Raw genomic sequence first — 8,298 nt, 5'->3', positions numbered from 1 at the left:
ACAGCCAGTTTCGTGGAGTAGAAAATGCTCCAAAGCACCTCTTCCATTCCAGTTTATTTTTATATCTTGTCGGTGGGAACACTCAACATTCACTCACTCAGTGCAGTGCTGCTTTGGGTGTCTGCCCTTTCCTCTCTTCCTTCCTTCCTCTTGTCTTTCATTCCTTCATACATTCCTCTTCCTTATGACTATGGATGACTTTACATTCCCTTTTTGGTCTTTCTTTCCTTCTTTCTTTCCCCTTCCTTTTGCCCATGGGTGACTGTACACTGAGTGACAAGCCAAATGGTTTCCTGTACACCAGGAAACCATTTACTACGCTGGGTGGTAACCACATAGCCAAATTATGGCGCCTGGTGGTTTGCTGAGTAATTGAGGTGCTTCAATCGGAATAAGCCTATGTAGATTTATATCCAAGGGGTGGTTGGGGTTTATTGCTCACATAATGCCACTGAGGATGAGTGAGGCTGGTCATTCTCATCTTAAATGTCAAGACCAACTTGCCTAGCCCTTGGTTCCTACGCTCCTTATGGGGCAACATGGGATTGGATGATGGATGGATGGATGACATCAGTATATTCTTGTATGTTATTTGTGGAAGTAAAAGAAGTAAGTTGCATACCCTGTAATAGTGATTCGCAATATGCAAAGTAAATAATTACTAGAGAGGTGCCGAAAGGTCTCCTAAGTTGACGATAACACGAACCATAAGCGTTTTGACAGGTGGATGTCATCTTGGCTGCTATTCTCGTTGGTAAAGGAAGCTCCCTCAAACCTCTTCCTAAGCAATTTATTTTGCTTGTTATCGGATATGTATATGTAAAGCTACAGAATGTGGTGAAAGTTTCTGGCGTATTAGATAGAGCCAGGATTCCAGGGGCTTGAATGATGAGCGAATGGAAGCGTGGTCTGTTGAATTTGGCAAACTTGGGCTGTCTAGACGTTGCTACTCCTCTCCCAGCCCTAGAGTGGGAAAGGAGGTCCGGATGATGATAGTGATGATGACACCTTGCCGTTCTCTTCTGTCACTTAAATCATTCTAATATCACCATACTTTCCATAAATAACACACAAAGATGATATTGGCCAGTTGCTTCCAAAAATACATTGGTAAGGAAGAGGTGTTAGGGAGCTTCCTCAGTGGATGAGAATACTTGCCCATAGTCGTGCTTCTCAGTTACAGTGGCATGAAGAGATGAGTTGAGCATAGACAGCAACACAAGGGCCTGTTTTCTTTTGGTATGACGAAGCATATTATACTTCTTTAACTTGGTGTAAAAATGACCTCTCGAATGCAGAGCTCTAGCATTAGATTAGCATTAGAATGATGGTAGTCACAAAGAAGTGCTGTGGAAAGGAATTAGAGTCATAACTTTGTGTTTTCTGCCACGAAGCTATGTGAAACGAGTTGCAAGTGGGCAAAAATCATGACTGTTAAATGAAAATAGTATAACACTTCATTCTTAGCGTTTTGTTGTTCACACTACACCAGTCTGTTGTGTAGCATGCTGTGTAGGCCTTTGTAACATCGACAATGATTGCATAAGTATCACACATGAGCATATCAGTATAACATTAACAGAAATAAATTGGTAGGGAAAGGTGCTAGTGGGTCTTCCTAAGAAAAAAAAAATACGGACTGAGGATTCATAAAAATAACCCCCAGAATTGGATGACATTTTTAAATTTTATTTTATTGGATGATTTTATTGAACTTAGGAGAGATTTTTCAAACTAGGGAGAGTTAATGCAGCCTTCATTGACCCCTTCACTGTTCGATGTCCTTCTGGGTCATAGAAAATTGTCTGTAGTGTGGGTTACACAAAAACTAGGGTGTCAGTTTAAAAGGGTTAACATTATCTGAATCACCATGTTTTTTCTGTGTGTTGCAGTGGAATGTGTGTCGGCACCTCACTTTTCAGACAGTGTTAACTAAGCACATTTAAAGTACAGTGAGGTCCCTTTGCTCCACTACCAGTTAATCAGCATATATTTATTCCAGGATTTCATCATTCCATCAATTCATTATTGTGGCCTGTGCTTTTCTGGAGTCGGGTACAATAATTGAAAATCGTCACTTATCTGTAAATGTTGTGGACTGCACTAGCCTAGCCATGGACTTCTTCACCTCACAAGGGGAAATGTAGGATGACTGTCACCATCTTTCCCCAATTTTTATGTAGCTATGCTCCAGTGTAATTAAAAAGTGCTGTCTGAAATGACCCTTATTGAGCATAAAATAAGGTAAATACTGTATGAAAAATCCAGTGCAGCAATTAGGTAAGAGCTTCATAGTGAGAAATGTGTAAAGTGAAGAATTACTATACTTTATTCCATAACCTGACCAACCCAGTTAGGCTTCACATAAAAGGGTCCCTTTGTATATCTCGTTGATATGCAGTCTCAGTGTTCCCAGTTAGTACGTGATTATATATATTGAACTCCTTTAATCTGGTGTCATCTTTGGTTAGTTCACTCTTGCTGCCTGTAGACAATTTTATTCAGCTTAGGAAAAGCTTTATCAACTGGGGAACATAGATATAGTCTTCATTAAACTCCTTCCCAGTTAGAGGTCCTTCCTAATATGAGTAAAATTGGTGGTAGCAGGAGTTGTTGAATAACTCCGATTTGTCTGGCTGAGCAGACCCATCAAGTGTATGCAAGCAACCACCCCTGCAGGGGAATCCTGTTCAGTGAACCAATGTTCCCTTGGGGTGGGCGGCAATAACATTAGTAAAATAAATAAAACAATCAGACCGAAGTATTTAACCCTTGAAACCAGTAGTGTCTCTTATCAGTTCATTCTTCTTACCTCCAGATGATAATATTTGTCCAAGGAAAGACCTCATTTAGTGAAGGGGTAATTGAAGTGTGTCTCTAACCCCTTGTGCTGAAAGTCTCTCTCAAGGTGAGTAAACTTGTGTGAAGGTAGCAAGAAACTACATAAAATATGTCATCGTATGGCAGGAGTGAATAGATTGAGTATTGCATGTCGAACAATGTGTATAAAGCTGCACTTATTTCGTAATGATGTATCAAGAAAATCAAAAGTTCCTCACATTTCCATTCAAAACTTTGTTGTTGAATGTTGTTTCATTTGTGTTGGATTCATTGTGTGGTTTTTGTGTGGGTTAACAGAATGAGCCAGTTTATTTTGGTAAAGTGTAGCTGATCTGTAGGTGTGTTTGGTTATGAAAAATGTAAGGTGGTGTGGGCATGTAGAATGTATGGAGAGTGAAAGTTTTCACAAGGAGAATGCACAAAAGCCATATAGAGAGTGAGGTGATGAAGACCAGTAATTAAGTGGAAAGATGGACTGGAGAAGTTTTAGTCCCAGGCACTGGACATGAATTCTGTGAACTGGAGAAACTGGCCACTGTTGCTCCCAGAGATCTGTTTTTGGAGGCACTTTGATGGACTGATTGTCATGTGAAGAAATACGTGAGGAAGAGAGGCTCAGAGTGGCAGGAGAGAATGATGATAGACAGACTTGGGAGATGTATTTCCTGTCACCATCGTGGATCAGGGTTGACAGAATACCACCAAGTGTTCCAGCATCACATACTTGCATCACATTTGTGTCATGATTACAGTAGTGAGCTATAGTGTTTGTTCACCTTCTAGCCCTGTCTTTGGCTGAATGGAAGTTGTTGCCTTGGTTTCACACTGAACAAAAGTATGTTGGTAGTGTGATGCTTTTCTACACTGTATGAGTAATTATCATTTCTAGACTGCAGTTAATAGTGCCATTGCAAACCATTTCTTATTCAGTCTAGTAAGGCTTAGCAATACCTCCCTAACACTGGATGACAGGTTTCTGTTTAGTGTGAATCCCTGCTTACATCTGCTCCAGCCAGGGTAGCATTAGATTGTGGGTAGGAGCTATGACTCACGACTTCTCATTTTAACATGGCCAAACCGAGTGACCAAATAGTGTAGTGTCCCTAGCCGTGAGTCTTGAAACTTTGTTTGGAGAGTGAATGGTGATGTGGCCGTTTAATTGACATCTCCTAATTCTTACCAGTCTTTATACATTAATTCCTCATTTAACACTGGATGTTTTCCTGAATGCTACTGTGTTATTTGAAAATCGTTATAAGAGAGAGTTGTATTCCAGCAAGAAATATTAACCTCTCAAATATTAAGAACTAGTTTTCAAGTCTGCAACTGTCAACATGTATTTGATGTGACTGCAATATATAGGTATATTAAAGTCCATTACCACTTAAAAGAAACGAGTGATATCTTGACCTACATGCTAGTGTGATGTTTTTGATCCTTCACCGCACATCCTGCTGGCTATAATGAACAGTGGTGTGTTGTACGAAAAAGTATTCCTTCATTCATGAGCTGTTCAGTGAAAAATGTGTAAAGTGAGAATGTATTAAGTGAGTAATTACTGTATGCTGACTTTCTTCAGTGTTGTAGTTTTGTTTACCATTTACACCTGCGGCTGTATTCTGTGTGGTTACGAGGTTTTCTAGCCCTTCACAAGAGTCTATTTTCTGCCCAGAGACATTAATAACCTCATGTATGTTATTTGTACAGTCTGAGTTGACATAGCCATAAATAGCATACTTGATAATGGTGAGGTGTAGTGTCCGAAGTAAATATTCAGGGAAGAAATATTAGGAAACCTCATAATCTAGTGAGGATACTGCCACAAGAGCCTGTGAGCAAGCATTGTAACCCTAGTCATATATAGTATGTATTATATGGCCTGTATCCAGTTACTTGTGTATCTAGACTCTTGTTTGTATGGAAGGCTTATCAGGTGTGTATATTTTCACATGTATATCCAAAACCACCTTGACATTTGTATTTGATTTAGTGCACATTTCACTACTTATTTAATACTATTGGTTAATTTTCTTTGTGCACAGTTATCTGTTCTCCATGTATTCTAAAATAGTGTGCAAAACATCAACTAGGAGTGGAAAATGAATGTGGAGTGCTTGTGTTGGACTAATCAGAATTTATGCAATTCAAAAGGCTTCAGGAGCTGGGGTGATACTGAAGTTGTTTACAAAGTAGTTTCTGATTTTATGTTAAACAGTTGACAAACACTTCCCAAGCAAACTAGAGTGAAAAATTACTTAATACCACAGAGCAAAATGATTCCTGAAGATATTTTAAACTGTGGTGAAGACTTGTATATCACAAGAATTGGTTAAAATCCGTAATGAATCCTTCCCCTGCTCTATATTGATAGTAAGAGTCTGTGATAATTGGAGCTCTGCCTTGTACTGTATATCATATAGCACTGGAAGAGGAGAGATGTAGTAAGACCTTGTTATATGTTGCCTTTCTTATGTCCATATTTTGCACACTCAAGTTCATGGATAGATTATGAAAAGACTGCTAATGAAAGTTCTCCCAATGCCCCCGAGTTTTACAGAACTGTTTGTGTGAAAGAGGTGATGTTTTGGAACACATCCCTGACATATAACAAGGCCAAGCTGTGTTGTACTGCTTGCAGCTTCCTTTCTCCTCAAATCCATATTTTTGGTGAGATGTAAATGTGGAAAATTTAGTTCAGTTGTTGATGATGCCTTGCCCTTTGCAACATCTGTTATAGATATTTGACTGAGTTTGTCCACTGTATCTTTGTCCTGTGTCTCTGCCAAACTAACACCATTCAGAGCTTCATACCAAAGATTTCTGTGTTAAGAGTTGGCTGTCTGACATTATTTAACAGTTCAGACTGCACCCGAGAGCAAAAGTGAGAAGTTGACTTAGAGTGTATAAAGCTAGGGTGGGTGGAAGAAGACATAGGTCAACAATGAATTGGGAAGTGTATGAGGTGAGGCAGGTGGAAGGAGAGGTAGATCAGGAATGAGGTTTGGGAGTGTAAGAGGAGGGGTGGGTGGAATATGCTTTAGACAAAGAACAAAGTGATGTCTGTGAGAGTGGGATGGGTGGATGAAGAGTTAGACCAGGAACAAAATGAGAGTATATGGGACTGGCATGGGTAGAAGGAGAAGAAAAGATTGAGAACAAAGTGGAGTTTATGGGGATGGTTGGGTGGAAGTGGGAGAGGTAGATCAAGAATGAGGTGGAGGGACATGAATAATGAAGGGTGGATGGTAGTAGAAGATGCAGACAAAGATGAGGTTGACGGACATGGTGGAAGAGTCTAGAGGTGAGGCAGTGATATAACCAGCCAAAAAAGTATCATTACTTATAGGTACGATAAGATGAACTTTAGCAGTGTTCATCTTGCTTTGGTGTGTTAGGTACCAGCGGTTCTAAGTAGTTAGAGATTCCGGCCAATGTGTCTTGCTTTCCCTCTGTGAGTGCCATCGCAGAAAACATAACTCTGTACAATATATAGTCACTGACAGACATTCAGTACAGTACAGTATTTCAAAGCACTTCAGCTGGTGTTAATGAATATAAAGCTTGGTGAAAGTTGTGATACTTTTTTGCTGCCTACATAATCACGGTAAACAGTGTCTGGTGTCTCCCATGTTTTAAATGATACCACATGACCTTTTTTCTGTTCAACATTTTTGCCTTACCATCACAGATGATTAATAGGTACCATCATTTAAGATATTTTAAGTTCTTAATGACTTGACAATGTTACTGTACACATCACATAATGTTTATTTTTCATTTGACTGCTGAACCCTTCATATCCAATATGGTATTTTTTTATTCCAGTCACTCTCGTCTTAAATGTCAGGACCAACTTGCTTAGCCCCGGGATCTTACGTTCCTCGTGGGGCAACACAGGATTGGATGATGGATGGATGGATAAAATCAGGTTTAGCTGACCCAGTCATAGGTGGGAATACAGGTCTGGATGATAATGTTGATAGAATCCCTTGATATTAAATATTTACAATTGATCATACGACACTCCAAAGTAGTGTTTTTTGAGTGAGAACCAGAATCACGTCAGTCACTTGTTTCTGATAAAGATGCATTATGCCTGCACACATCCTTGGTGATTAATGGGGAGTGCCTATTTAGTGCTGTATTTACGGAAGTACGGTAAATTACTGGGTCATAATGTTGGCTCTCATATCTGAGGGCTTTCAGGTAATGGGTTTGTGCAAATCTAAATTATTGTTTCCTCATCTGTTTGATTTGCCAGCTCTATTTTCTACCCCTACAGTGTTTGGCATATACAGTACAATACATTATGATCCCACCTTGTTTTTTCTCCGCCCATACTCCAGCATTCCAATATTACAGATATAAACCTGTCAGAATGATATCTTAAGGAGGTACTTTGCATTTAAATGATATACATTTATGTTGGTTGATGTGTACAAAATATAGTGCTTTTTTTGAAATTACAGTTTCATACTGAGAAGATATGTTTAGTTTAGTTTGAAAATCAGTTTTGTACAAGCAGTATCGTACAGGTACATGTTCATCAGATTTTTAGCAATTTAGTTGAAAGTAATAATTAACTAATCAACTTAATGATGCTACTTTAAACTAGGAATAGCGGTTTGAAAGTGCTAAAGGAGGTCAGTCTGAAATTTAGTCAGAAAGGTATATTATCTCAGAAGATTTCCTATACAATTTTTGTAACATTTTCCCACCAGTGTGTCAGGCTAGGCAGGGAGAAATGAAGGGTTCATACTGTACTCAATTCCAGTTGCTTCCTCCACTGTTGAGGCAGTGTGTTAGATTTGGCCATGTATGTATATTTTCCTCTGGTTGTCTTTTCTGTGCACATGCTTATGTTTATGCCTGTGCGTTCATGTGATGTCATCATGACACAGACACCGCAACATAATCTTATCCACACTCATCCACACAGTTGCTTTTTCCATCAGAATCTCCTACCATATTGAAGCTCAACTATTTATCAGTTTGTCTATAGCTTGATGCCCTAATCCCAGAAGGCGATGTCATAGACATATTGCCTCTGTATCGGGCTGTCCTCCCTCCAACTCACATCACCCTCCGTCATACTCTCTCTCAGTTCTCCTTTAACCCCTTGAATCTGGGCGATATCCTTTAGTCTATTCTTGCCATTTCCATATGACTTTATTCATCTTCGGAAAAGCTTGTCACTTTGAAAGGGTTTATTACTACTGTACTGTATCAAACCCCTACTTTTCAAAAAGAGGTCTGTCCTAAACTGAATAAAATCATTAGGAGATGGCAGGATACTGTAATATCTGGGCTCCCTGGATAAGTACAGTATATGCTGTAAGTCCTTAGTATTTGTTACCCTTTTTTTTAATGTCCTGTTTTGCAGTTAGTTGTTGGAATATTACCCATTCTCATCTTACAGCTGCCTTATAACTATGTAACCAAATAATGGGGTGATGT

This window comes from Coenobita brevimanus, chromosome 53 (assembly GCF_032717465.1).
Source record: "Coenobita brevimanus isolate Jiangsu-jjx chromosome 53, ASM3271746v2, whole genome shotgun sequence".
NCBI classification, from domain to species: Eukaryota; Metazoa; Arthropoda; class Malacostraca; order Decapoda; family Coenobitidae; genus Coenobita; species Coenobita brevimanus.
Note: the sequence above shows the minus strand (reverse complement) of the source record.